The following is a 14,117-nucleotide window of genomic DNA, read 5'->3' as shown; positions in this document are numbered from 1 at the left end:
AGCCCAGGGGACGTCCCAGGCCGCGGCCCGCCCCGCGCCGTGTTGCGACGCACGTAGGCCCCAAGGACGCGACAGGGGCGCTGTCCTCCGCCGGCGGGCGCTAGGAGCCGGAAGGTGGAGCCCCGGCCCGACCGGGGGCTGGCCCGCTCTGCCGCCCCGACCCCGCCTGTGCCCGCCAACCCTTGCTGCGCGCGGGGAGGAGGGCATTGTTTTCGCTGTCTCCTCGGTGAGAACCGGGAGGACTTTGAACGCTCGCCCGGTGCCGGGGCCCCGGAGGGCGCTAAAGACTATGGAGGTCTGTGCCCGAGGCTCGGGAAGGCGGTCACGACTCGGTTACGTGAAAGAAGCAAATGAGACCTTATTCTCTTTGTGTGTGTGTGTGGGGGGGGGGGGGGAAAGCCATGGCGGCACGCCCAAGCTTCCATATGCACGCAGAGCAGTGTCTGGGAAGACGCCCGAGAGCCCCGTCGGCAGGGCCTCGAGGGACGGGGTCTGGGGTACAGGGGGCTCCCTCTCCTTGAGCACAGCAGGAAAAGGGCCAGCGTCGGTTCTCAGTTCATAAAGCCCGAGCCCTGCCGCCGTCAGGCCCCCCTCGCCATCTCTCGGAGGCACTCGACGACTCCTCTGCCGAGGCCGCGAGCGTGGGGTCCTCAAAGCCCCTCCCACCTCCGGTCCCGCGTCGGTGAGGGCGGGATAACGAGGCCCCTGTTTTCCGGATGAGGAAACAGAGGCCGAGTCCTTTGGGAGACCTCACGGCTCGCGGACGTCCCCTCAGCGACGCGGGCGGGAGCTGCCCCTAATTGCCCCCACGCCACGCAGGGGCCGGAGCAGGAGGGTGGGGCCCTGCCCCCGGGGCGACTCCGTCGGGCCGCCAGCTGTCCCCTGCGCCGCGGGGGCCGTCCGCCAGCCCCCGCCCTACCCCCGTAGGGCAGGCGCGACCCCGACGCGGGGCGGCGTCTCCCCGCCCGGGCGGCGCGGTCCGGGCGCAGCCCCCGCTCCCGAGGGCCGGCGGGCTTTCTAGTCGTTAGCTTCTGGCTCCCCTCAAACTGGGATCCGAAGGCGTGGCTTGAGCGGGTGCCTAGTACCCCCCAAATCTCCGTGAGCCCTGCCCGAAGGAAACAACCGAAGCTAAGTAAAAACGGATCCTTGCTCCGCTAACGCCCACTCCTGCCCGGCTCCTGGTCCCCTTCCCACCCGATGCACCCGCCCCCCAATATAGAAATTCAGGAGCCGCTTCCAGGGCGCAGCGCGCGACCGAAAGCCCGGTTGTGCTGCCCCGATTCCGCCCCCTCGGGTCCCGCCTCGGGCCGGCGCTTCCGAGTCGCCCTGCTTGCCCGGCTCCAGTGCTTGGTCCTCGGCCGCGGCCACGCTAGCAGGGGTCCCTCTCAGGGTTTCATGCACTCGGAGGGGCGGGAGGACGCTCGTGTGTCCTCCTCCCACCGTTTGGTGTTGCCTGCGGTTTCCATGGCTCCTGGAAGCCAGGACCGTGTCGGCAGCTGAGGGCAGAGGAGCTCAGAGAGGCTCCTGTCCCCAGGGCTGGGGACCGGGCTCTGAGGGGCTCCGTTGGACCCAGCTTCCCACTAGCCCTCCCGCCATCGAGAACCCAGGAGTCCCTGCCTCCCAGAAACGAAGCAACTCTCTTTTTCTGAAGTGGTGTAGGAGCCCTCTCCCAACTCCTCTCCAAAACCTGCAGCCCAGCAGCTGTCCTGCCCGAGATTCTTCCATCAGAGCTTCATTCTTTTGTCTCTTTATTCCTAAAAGAACTCACACCTTGAAGAAAGAGAGGCAGAGATTCAGATAGGCCCTTGGAAAAAGATCTACCCTGAGGTGAAGTTTGGCTAACTCCCCCTTCACCCCCTCATTTCTCCAGTGCTGGACGGCTGACACCTTGGCACCGGAGCCTGGGGGGCGCAGGGGGTGGGCTCTGGAGGAGGCCTGCTCCACAATCCTCTGCCCCTCAGGCCCAAACTATTTCCCAGGCCTCAACCATTGTGCCCACCGAGTCTCTTCTGTGTGGGCTGAGAACTGCAGCGTGATTCCCAGGCACCAGGGCACACCCCTGCCCTGTGCCCTGCCACCAGCCACTTGCCCTTCTTGATCTCCCCTCTACCCCTCTGGCTCAGCTCACTGCCCCCTCCAGGCCCCAGCTTCCCTGATCCCTCCTCTTCCTGCTGCCCTTGCTCTCTCCTTCCTGCTACATCCATTGTGCCTTCTCTGGGGCAGTTAATTCACCTTCCCGCCTAAGCCCCAGGGTCACCCCTAGAAAGCCTTCCTGGGGGCCCCAAGGGAGCGTCAGACTCCCCTTCCCTGTCCTCACACAGCACTCTGTAGCTGTGCTTTCCTCTGTGGTGGCTGCGCAAACTCAACAGTCTGCCCTGTGCCACTCCCCACTCCAGCAGGCCATGAGCCCCTCCAAAACCAAGCCAGCAGAGCTCGAGTTCTCAGTGAGGGCTGGCACTGCCGTGCAGAGGCCCCATTTCTAAATGGGAAGACAGAGCACCCAGCCAGGAGTTGTGCATGCTGCGCCAGGGCATGGGAGGTTGGCGTAGGGGCCAGTTCTCATGGTCCATTTCGGAGAGGCCTTGTATGGTGGTGAAATGGAAGACAGCTCAAGAGGGGACTACAGGAATTGGCCTGGAGTCAGGGGAGAGGAGAGAGTTAAGGTGTCTAGAGGGGAGAGGGCCTGTCGGCGGGGGGCCGCCATCCTGAGTGGGGAGCAGGGGGCAGGTCTGAGAATGTGAGCAGTGGGCAAGTCAGTTAGAGGGTCAGGGGGAGCTCAGCCCAGTACACCTTCTCCTCAGGGGATGCCCTCTTCCTGTGTCCACACATTGCTTGGGCAGGTGCCTGGTGTCCCAGGCTGTGGGTAGGGAGACAATGGTAGAATCCTGACACCTATACCCGGGAGGTGAAGTGGGAGGGGGTAAGGAGGAGTGGGGTAAGAGGTAACACCAGCTGAGCAGCCCCTATCTACACCGTGAGTTCCCTTACCAAGCTGGTGGGGCATGGCGGTCGGGGCTCCCACCTTACAGCTGAGGTTCTGGAAGCCAGAGAAGTACCCAGCGGTGACTTGATTTGAGGGCTCTGACTCCTACATCAGAGCTGAACTACGGTGTCCCCCAAATGTTCCCCTGACCCCTGCCATTTCCAGACTCCCACACTGGGAAGGGGAGCAGCAGGGGTGGGGGAGCATGGGCCCAGTTCACGGTGGACTCCCTGTATGACCTGGGGCAATCGATCTCCCCTTCTGAGCTTCAGTCCCACCTCCCCAAACGGGAGAAGCTTGGTTGTTCAGCAAGTGGCCGGACTATAGTCAGCACCCAGCTCCTGGAACCTGCTGGAACTGAGAACTGTTTAGTGGGGTTGAGGCTGGTGTTGGTTTGAAATCTCAACCACCAGGGAAAATCCTGGGCCATGCAGTTGGGGTTGAAGGGTTTAAGTGCATGCGCAGCCCCAGGGCCTCGGTTGCCACATCTCAGGAGGGGCCTCAGAGGCTGGTGCTCTGGGAGAGCAGGACTGTGCCAGCTCCAGGGGCTGCCATCTGCCCTGCTCTCAGGACCTACTGAGGCAGAGCCCCATGGACCTGATGCCTGGCCCCGCCTGTTGTCCTCACTGTCACTTCTGGCCACTGGACTGTGCCTGCCCACCGAGCCCCCCTGAAAGGCCTGCCAGGTGAGCGTGGGGAATGTGGGCACAGCAGCCCCTGGGGCCGGGCTGAAGCACAGCTCCTGTCTTCCTGGTAGGTGCTCAGACAGGGTCCCTGAGCAGGACAGGAGGCAGTGAGAGAAGGACCTGTGGGTGTGGCTGGCAGACAGCAGATGGCAGTAGGCCGACCTGGCTGGCCACCCTCCGGCGGCACTGGACACCCTGTCAGAGCAAGCACAGGTGCTGCAGAGGCGAGAACGCGAGCTGGGACTTGGCAGGGCCCAGTGTGAACTACTGGCTCTGAAGCAGAAAATGAGGCTCCCGTCCTCTCTCCTTGACCTTCCTTGCTTGTCCGCAACCCCTGGGAGGTCCCTTGAGCTAGCAAAGTCCCCTTACCAGGCTGAACCACATCTGGTGTCATGTTCTCAGAAAGAAGGCTTGTCAGGGTCTGGGACACCCAAAGGAAACAGAGGGTAATCGAGATCCCAACAGGGCTGCTGTGCTGAACAGTGTCCTCTCTGTGAATGGCACCCTTGGAGGCGTGCAGGGCATTGCGTCGTGTGACTGGGGGCACTGGATGAAGGCAAAGGGCCCTGTGGGGCCCTGCCCCCCACCCCAGAGAGAGTTGGAGGGAGATGGCTGGTTTTAGCTCAGTGGACAGAAGAGTTTCCTCAGAAGCCCAGTGGCCTCTGGTGAAAGTTGCACTCCCCAGGGAGAACGAGGGGGCTATGCAAACTGAGACTTCTAGGGGAGCATCCCTGCCCCATGTGAGAGTGTGGACAGCGCCACTCTCACAGTGTGATGGCCTAGATACTTAAGCCTTTAGTGACCTGGGGATCTCAGCCCACAGCTGACCCTCCTAGAGCCACTCCTCCCTACCAGGCCTCAGGGGACCCAGGGGACCCAGTTGACAGCCTGTCTCCTCATGCCTGCCCACTTTCTGGCATTCCATGACAGCGTCCAAGGTCTTGTTGCTGGAGCTCCAAAGCCATCAGCAGCTGGGGTGGAGAAGGGAAGTGTTTCAGGTCCAGCTGGGGGTGGAGGGTTGCACATCTGGTGCCTGAGTGATAATAGCTGGGCAGCCTCTCAGAGCCGTGGGACACAGTCCCTTGTGTACAAGCCAGGGCACAGGTCCATGCTGGGCCGTCAGCTGGGCCCCTGGCTGGGTTTATCACAGCTGGTGGAGCAGGCAGGGCCCTGTGGAGTCAGCCTGCTTTATCAGAGGCCGCAGACACTGCCATGCCTTAAAGCGGGTGGAGAGTAGGCAGGGCCAGCCCTCTGCAGGGGCTCCATGCTGCCTTCAGCCCTACCCACAGCAGGTGGAATGCTCCCTGGCCCACCTGGAGCAGGAGAGGCACCAGCTGCGGGGATCTCAGGGACAGGAGTGGAGGAGGCCAAGACATAGAAGACAAGTGAGGGTGCTGGGAGATGGGGAGGGGCAGAGTGACAGAGGACAGGCAGATAGACCCTTCTGTCCCCAGGATCCTGCTACTGTAGACAGAAGTGGAAAAGGCCCAGTGGTGTTTGGACTAGATGAGCCGACAGCCCCTTGGCCCAGACCCCAGCCTGGGGCCCTCTGGGGTAGGAATGACCCCAGAGCCCCCTCTAAGCGGGTGCATGGCAGGGCCCTGACCACTGACCCTGCCGCACCTTTGGCCCTGTCCCATACTGCATTCTCTGGTCTTCACTCTTGGAGCAGTAGCTGGGGAAGGAGGCTACTGTGTCAGGTACTGTACAGAGGCTTCTGTTCAGCCAGAGAGGGACCCCCACCCACACATGCACATTTGAGAAGACCCTGAGATCATCTAGCTAACTCTCCTCCTAGTTCAGATGGGAAAACAGAGCCCAGAGGGTAGGGAAGAGCTTCTACAGGGTCATAACAGCATGGTCTGGAGGCTGAGAGGAGAGCCCAGGATCCTGGACTGAGTATATCTGCAGGAGATGCTGGCGCCAGGCACGCAGGGCCAGGAGCAGAGCTCGGATGGGGATGGGGCCCAGGTACGTCAGGGCCCAGATGGAGTCTCAATGGGAGCAGCTGAGACCCTTACCTAGGCTCAGGACACAACCTTCCTGCAGGAGCGGTTGCTGATGCTCACCCAGGTAGGTCAACACAGATGACAGGGTCAGCCCCGCAGGGAACGCAGGGCTGCAACTGAGCCAGGCTGTGCCCACATGTGCCAGGGGACAGAGAAGCAGGGGAGCCTGGGCTCTGTCTTTGGGGGATTCTGAATTTGGGGGAGGGGCTCTAGGGGTACCATGGAAAAGACAATGACCAGGAGGGACAGATTGGAGCAGGGCCTCCACACAACTCCAGGGAGCACATTCACACCGTGGTCCACTAAAACAGCACCCTCTGGTGGTGTGCAGCCAGGTACTGGCTAGCCTTAAATCGTTTGCTCCAGATTGAAGCCTGGAGTTTAGAGAAGCCTCTGTGGGCTGGGGTAATCGGAGAAGGCCTCCTGGAAGGGTTGAGCCCCAGAGGACGAGGAGATCAGAAGCTCTGGGAGGAGGAGGCTGCATCGGTAAAGGCCTGGGAGCTAGCTTGTGCAGACAGATCCCAGCCAGATGAGGCCCACAGGCCTGAAGGAGACTAAGCCATGACTCCGTGTGGAGTAGGGTCTTCACAGGTGAATAAAAGACTCTCGGAAGAGCTGGGCCAGAACCACCAGCGACTAGGGGTCTGCTTGGAGCTGCCGCCGCAGCTGCAAGGAGAGCAGACGGTGCTGGAGGGCCACTTGCAGACCCTGGAGGCAGAGTGGGCCAGGCTGCTGGGGGAGAAGTCAGTGCGGCTGCAGTGCTGGGAGTGGCCCCTGGCGGGGACACCTGGCAAGTGGCTGCTCCAGCCCACCCCCCAGAGTGTCCAAGCCAGGCTGGGCTGGGGTCCTGCTCTCACACTGGGTGAGAGGGCCCTGTGGGCAGGAGGTGGGCCAGCCTCTGCCACCAGCTGGAACAGCCCAGAGACCCAAACTCTGAATCACATGGCCAAAGCCACTTCCACTCCCTTCCCCAGGTATCAACACGCCTGGCTGTCACATTCTGGCTCTTTTATGGGCGCGTGTGGGAAATCTTTCAGCTGCAACAAGTCCTGTCTCCCCTCCACGTGGCTGAGCCCCTCTGCAAGCCCAAGGCCAGGCTTGGGGGAGGTGAGATAACCTTAGCTGCTGGGCTCAAGTCAAGATGTTTGGGAGTGGAAGTGCCCAGGACAGGGGGTTTCATGTGTGCAGGGAGCCATGAAGGAGATGTCTCTGCCCCAGTCCCATCCCAGTCAACAAGACATAGTGAGGGGAGCCGGCCCCGTGGCCAAGTGGTTAAGTGCGCACGCTCTGCTTTGGTGGCCCAGGGTTTCGCCAGTTCAGATCCTGGGCGCAGACATGACACCGCTCATCAGGCCATGCTGAGGTGGCATCCCACATGCCACAAATGGAGGGACCCACAACTAAAAATATACAACTATGTACCTGGGGGCTTTGGGGAGAAGAAGGAAAAATAAAATCTTTTTTAAAAAAAAGACGACATAGTGAGGACATCCATGCCACTTGGAAAGAAATCATTGAAAATGGCGTGGGGGCGATCTAGGGGCCATGCTACATCCAGATTGCCCCATTTCTCCTAGCACACTCCTGGTCTAGGAGGTACCAGTGTTCCTCAGGAAAGAGCTACAGGAGGAAGAATCACATCCCAGGCTTCACGAGAAGGTGGGTGAGTACTGGAAGGCACGCTGGCACCAGGTGGCAGTTGGCTGCAATTTAAAGAGGAACTGCAGGGACTCCAGAGGCAGAATGAGGCCTGGCCTCCCCCGGTGGGTGCTCTCTGTCCACCCCTTTCCTCTCCATCCCCACAATCTCCTCCATTCTCTTCCCCACAGCCCTGTCTTTCCTACTGCAAGCCAATTAGTCTCTTCCCCCTTCTTAGGATGCCCCCTAGCTTTATCCTACCCTTTCTTCCCTTCTACCTCTTCCTCATTCTCCTCCATCAGCCACTCATTCACTCATTCAGCATGCAGTCACTGAGCATCTGCTACATGTCTGGCCTGTGCACAGGACAACCAAAGTCGTATCAGACTGCTCTTCATCCCCAAAAGCTTATGGTTTGGGTCACACGGTCATTGAGCAGGCAATTACAATTTAACATGCCTGATGAGGGTAGAGACACATGGGAGCTGAGAGCAGGGGCAGCAGAGAGGAAAGTTCTCCCCAGAAAGGGTGTTTCTGAGCTTCTGAACCCTCACCGAAGGAGGAACAGGCATCTTCCAGGAGTGAAGGAATGAAGGGCATCTCAGCAAAAGGGAGGAGCATGTGCAAAGGCCCAGAGAGGAGAGACGTGGAGGTGGGGCTCTTGTAAATAGTCCCTGACCCAGTAAGAAGTGGAGGGGGTGAGGGGTTACTTGAAATGCGGGACAGGGGCCAGAGCAAGGGCTCTGGTATCCCATGTCCTGTCCACCAACTCCAACTCCAGCTTGGTGACTGCCTCCTCCTGGCCAGTGTCCTCCTTTAGTCTCCTGAGCAAATGTATGTGTGCACAGGCAGGCAGACAGACAGACAGACGGATACCCCCCCCCCCCCACAAAATACTCATCAGACACTCACCCAGAGACACATGCACGGGCTCCCAGATGTGCACACCCGGAGACACAGAGAAACAGATACAGACGCCAAGGAGGTGGCTGGGAGCCCCAGGGATGTGGAGTTGTGAGGTCCTGTGGAGCTGCTCTGTGGACCTGGAGGGAAGGAGCGGGAAAGGAGGCCTCAGCAGCCGCACTTAGCTGGCCTCGGGCCTCATGAAAGGTGGAGTTGGTCTGAACCAGGGGTCCAGAACTGTGCTCTGAGAGAGCTGTCAGTTCCTTAAGGAAGCAAATTTGCAATGATAGTCTGCAACTGTACATTTGTACGGAAAAAGATCTTGGGTTTTTTTCTCTTTCTCAGCCCTGACCCCTGGGGCTTGGAGGTTGTCTTCTCAGGGCCTGGAGGGACTCTATTCTTTATGGGGTGTGCACGCCAGTCAGTTTGGGGGTCTGCAGTGGACTATGTGCTGGGCCTTCAGAGCAGACTCAGGCTCTGGGAAGGAGGTGGCGCCAGGTGAGCCCTAAGCAAGAACATGCAAATGACCCATAAACTAGTGCCAATTTGGGCCCCAACTGCAGGGCCTTCTTTCAAGGGCCATGCCCCTCAGGGATGTCAAGCCATTTCCCCTCTCTCTCCAGTCCCCAGGGAGGCCTGCCTTCTGTGAGCAAGTGGGTGCCCCAGGCCCTGGGCTTGTCCAGGGTGACCTAGAATTCAGCTCTGGGTCATGAGCAGGGTCCTGCGGGGAGTGGCTGATGGGCCAAACTTACAGCAGGGCAGAGGCTCTCAGGAGACACAGCAGCAGCTAGATGCGGGCCAGACGCTGCATCTACATCTGGCTGGCAGGGGGTGGAAGGGGCTTCCACGGCCCCCAGCAGTCTTCATCTTCAGTCCCATCCTCAACCTCAAGCTCCTTCCACCCGGACCCCCTCTGGGTCTCTCCCTCAGTCTGTCTTCCTCTTCAATCCTAGGATTCTGTGGTCTTTACTGTCCCCAAATTAGTAGTTAAGATTGTGGGCTGAGGAGCCTAAATACTCCTGGCTCCACGTTATACTAGCTGTGTGACCTTACGCAGGTCACTCCACCTCTCTGGGCCTCATCTGTAAAAAGAAACAAAAAGTGAGAACAATAACAGTTCTCCTCCATCAGCTGGCTGTGAGGGTTAAATTCAACGAGCATGTAAAAGGCTCAGTGCAGTGCTCAACACATGGCATGCAGGCATAAAATGTTAGCTGCCGCAGGCATGGCCGCTTTGAGGCCAAAGTCCCCTTCTAAGTCAGGGTTCCTTTGGATCCCATTCACCCTCTGTGGTAGTTTGCTAGGGCTGCCATAATGAAGCACCACAAGGTGGGCGGCTTCAATGACAGGAACTTCCTGTCTCACAGTCTGAAGGCTGGAAGTCTGAGATGAAGCTGTTGGCAGGGCTGGTTCCTTCCGAGGGTTGTGGGGGAGACTCTGTTCCTACCTCTCTTTGGCTTCTGGTGGTTGTCGGCAGTCTTTGACATTCCTTGGCTTGTGGATGTGTCACCCCCATCTCTGCCTTCATGTGCACACAGCACTCTCCCTCTCTGCAGGTTCCTGTGTCCAGATCTCCCTTTCTAAGACACCAGTTAGACTGGATTAGGGCCCACTCTGATGAGCCCATTCGAACCTGATTACTGATTACCTCTGTCTCCAAATAAAGTCACAGTCTGTGTTACTGGTGGTTAGAACAGAAACATGTCTTTTTTGGGGGGGGGGGGGGGTGGCACAGTTCAACCCATAACATCCTAATTTGCTTCCTTCTACCTTCCTGTTGGGGGGGTTGGGTGTGACTTGGGATCTCAGGGGCGCAGCTGTTCCTTGTCTCGTTTTTTTGTTTTTGTGTTTTTTTGAGGAAGATTAGCCCTGAGCTAACATCTGCCGCCAATCCTCCTCTGTTTTGCTGAGGAAGACTGGCCCTGAGCTAACATCTGTGCCCATCTTCCTCTACTTTATATGTGAATGTGGGACGCCTGCCTCTGCATGGCTTGACAAGTGGTGCCATGTCTGCACCTGGGATCCAAACTGGCGAACCTCAGGCTGCCCAAGCAGAACACGCGAACTAAACCGCTGCACCACCAGGCCGGCCCCTCCCTGTCTCATTTTTAGGACCCTGATAGAGCGGCAGAGAGGCTGCAGCGTCCAAGAGAGGGGCCGCTGTGAGTAGTGGTGTGTGCCACTCAGTGAGCCCCCAGACCCCTTGTCTGCATCTGGGTGAGAGGCAGGCTGGGGTCTAGGCTGGAGATTGGGCTCCTCCCTGTGGGCCAAGCCCTGCCCAAACCCACAAGCCTGTGTGAGGGTGTCTGCAGGCACAGAGGATGAGGTGGGGGTCCCCTCAGATGGGGATGCAGTCTGCTCCTTCACTGCCTCTCCCTGGCCAGCAACAGGAGCAAGATGCAGGCTCTGGAGAAGGAAGACGACCAGATGGCAGCTGGGATCCAGAGGTGGGAGGTGGGGAGGAGCTGGGGGCTGCCTGGGGTGGGGTGAGGTGGGGCCTACCTAGGGTCAAGGTCCCCAATTCCCAATGACCCTAGAGTCTTCCTCAAACCTGAAGTCAGGACCTAGTGCAAAAAAGCAGGAGGCCTGGGCTCAGTCAGTCACAGTCACCAGCCCCTTCCCCTCACGGGGCCTCAGCTTCCCTGTGTGTATAATGGGTCCCAACTCTGCCCTAGCCCCTGCCATACCTGGGGGCTCAGGTCCAGGAGTGGGGCCTCTTGGGCTGAGCTGCCCATCTGTCCACAAATGCACAAGAGCCTGTACTCCAGGTTGAACTGGATCCCTGGGGGCAGGAGCAGGGCTTTGGGGGCAGCTGGCACTGGAAGCTGCAGCATCAGCTGCTCGGGGTGAGGGTCAGGTGCCCTCAGATAAGTGTGGCCAGGCCTGCCCACACCCCAGGACTGGGACATGAGCAACTAGACAATCAAGCCAACCTAGAAGGAAGGCAAGCAGCCGAGGTGCTTCTGAGTCCTGACCACCTGCCCTCTTCCCAGAGGCGCAGCCCCCAGCAGAGCACCCAGGCACGAGCTCCCAGAGTCTGCACGTGAAAGGTGGGCTCCACTTCCGCCCCCAGCCCCCAGCCCCTGTGGAGTTCTGGGCCCAGCTTGGCTTCTCTCTGGGGACCAGACTGGCATTTATTGAGTGGGCATAAGCCAAGCCTGCTTCCCTCAGCCTCTAGCCCCACAGCCTGTCAGGGAGGCCGCCGTGGAATCCTCCCCGGGCCTCTCAAGCAGCAGTTTCCAAGAACACAGAGATGGGATTGTGGCTGGTGGCCTTGGGCAAGCCCTTTGCTGTCTCTGGGCTCAGGTCCCCATCTGTACTCTGGGAGTGGTGTACTCTGGGAGGGGTTCTGACCCTCAGTGATCCTATGACCCTGTTCAGTTTACCCTTTGGGTCACTGTCCCTTGGTCACACTCTCTCCAGCTCTTTAGAACTGGGCCTGTGTCCCAGCCTACTGGCCCACTGGCCTTGGTTGGGCTGATGCTCAGAATGGGATGAGGATAAGGGGACACAGTCCTGCTGTCCCCACCAGGCCTCAGGAGCTGCCAGAGTCAAGGCCTGCAGTGGAGCCAGAGGAGTGTCCTGGGGGGGCCCCACCAGGGGTGGAGGGGAGATCTCAGGGGCAGGCGGGGGCAGAGCTAATCAGCACCCCCCAGAAGGTGAGAGCTGCGCTGGGGTGGTCCGGGCTGCCCTCCCTCAGATCAAGTGGGGGACAGGGCTGGAGGTGGGGCCTTCCAGGCAGAGGGTTCTGTCTCCCTTTGCTGTGTGGACTGGACACTCTCAGACTACACTGGGCCCTTGTGACCAGGAACCAGAGGAGCTGAGACTGAGGCCACCCGGAGAGGTGAAGGTGCAGCTGAACCTGGGAGGGGGGGAGGGGATGGCACCTGGTTTGTTGGGACATCTTCACCCAGGGCCAAGACCTGAGCCTAGACCCATCCCAGGTGGACCTCCAGGCTGCCCTGCCCTAGCACTGTCTCGGGGTGGCCGTGAGAGGGGACCAGTGACTCACTCCTTGGCAGGGTGGGCTCACCAATCAACACAAAGCAAGTTCATGGGGGCCAAGGCACTGAGGGCACAGCCTGGTGCACAAGGACCCATTGCAGAGGGACAAAGGGAAGGGTCTGGAGAGGGAGGGTGTCTGGAGACTTGGGCCTGCCCTCAGGGAGCCTCAGGCTGAGTGGTACTACTTACACAGGGAGCACTGAGGGAGTCTCACCCATCAAGACTTTTAGATTCAGGGAAATTTGGAGTCCCCTGTACAGTTTGGAGGGGAAGAATGAGGCCGTCGTGCTCCCTCCCCTCAGTGCTGTTCCATCAGCCTCTGCCAACAGAGGATAGCCATTATGTCTTTTCGTTGAAGGGTCAAGGCATGGTCTCAGGCTGGCCCCGTGAGAATGGAGCGCTGAGACAGGGCGAGCTGATGTCCGTGGGGAAGCACCAGATCACGACAGGAACCAATGCCCCCCACCCTGCCCCCATTCCCAGACTTCCCTGGAGGAAGTGGGCTCAGAGCTAGCCCAGATGCAGGCCGAGCTCAAGAAAGTCTGGGATATGCTGAAAGCTTGGGACTCAGAGCTGGAGGCTCAGCAGCTGGCCCTGGAGGGTGCGCAGAACCAGGTGCTCAGCACTGCCCCAGCTCCGTGCCTCTGCCAGGACTGCATGCTTAGGGAGGGACCCCAAGTCTTCCTCATGCCCAATCCTTGGTGCCCACTGTGGCCATTGACCTCCCTTCCCCAGACTCACCCAATCAAGTCCCTCCCAAGCCCTTGAGCCGCCCTCACTCCTACCCCTGGGAGGGCTTGGCCTGGAGCATGCTCACTGCCTCTCTCTCCTCCCTCCAAGGTGGCAGAGAGCCTTGCTGAGAAGCTGAGCCTGGAGCAGCAGCTGAGGACTCTGGAGCATGAGCTGGTGGAAAAGCGAGGGACGTGGGGCAAGGGGGCACCCAGGTCTGAGGGGCTCTGAGGGAGAAACCCCTGTTCCCTCGCAGAGATGCTCACCAGACCCCAGAGCTCTTCCCCTTTCCCTGAGGACCTGGGGCCTGTGGGAGGGGGCATTTGGGGACATGCTGTGGAGAAAGTCCTCTCACTCTCTGGGGAGGGACTGCTGGTCCTGGAGGCTGATTATCTCCTGGTTTGCCCTCTCCCCTCTGAAGAGGGGAAGAAGCAGGAAGGGACGTGGCTAGGTGGGCTCTGGGGGGCCCAGGGAGTCAGGACATCTGGGCTCCTTGGCCAGGATCATGGACGGAAGGAGAGTGGCCTTCAGAGCCAAGAAGTCTTGTGCTCAAGTCAGCTCCACCCCGACCAGCCCAGTGAGCATAAGTCTGCCATCTCTAAGCCTCAGTTTCTTCATCTGGAAAGTGGGGACACTAACAGTACTACCTCACAGGATGAAGTGAGGATTCCATGAGACAGCACACGTGGCACAATGCTTGTTTCCTGTCCTCCTGAGTCTCCCTGTACCTGGGGTCCAGATAGTGTGAGTCAGTGCTAAAGTCATAAAACCATGGAGGTGTGCCCAAGACCATCTGCAGAGAGGGCTCTAGTCACAAAGCTATCCAGTGTTCCATCAACAAGGCGTTATTTGAGGGGCTGGTCCCATGGCCGAGTGGTTAAGTTTGCACGCTCTGCTTCAGCAGCCCAAGGTTTCGCTGGTTCAGATCCTGGGCGCGGACATGGCACCACTCGTCATGCCACGCTGAGGCAGCGTCCCACATGCCACAACTAGAAGGACTTACAACTGTGTACTGGGGGGCTTTGGGGAGAAGAAGAACAAGAACAAGAACAAGAAAAAAGATTGGCAACAGATGCTAGCTCAGGGCCAATCTTTAAAAAAACAAAACAAGGCATTATTTGCACTTCTTACTAAATTCAGGAAACACTGTGATGTGATATGCAG

The sequence above is a fragment of the Equus quagga genome, chromosome 2 (genome assembly GCF_021613505.1).
Source record: "Equus quagga isolate Etosha38 chromosome 2, UCLA_HA_Equagga_1.0, whole genome shotgun sequence".
NCBI lineage: Eukaryota > Metazoa > Chordata > Mammalia > Perissodactyla > Equidae > Equus > Equus quagga.
This window is presented reverse-complemented; position numbering follows the sequence as displayed.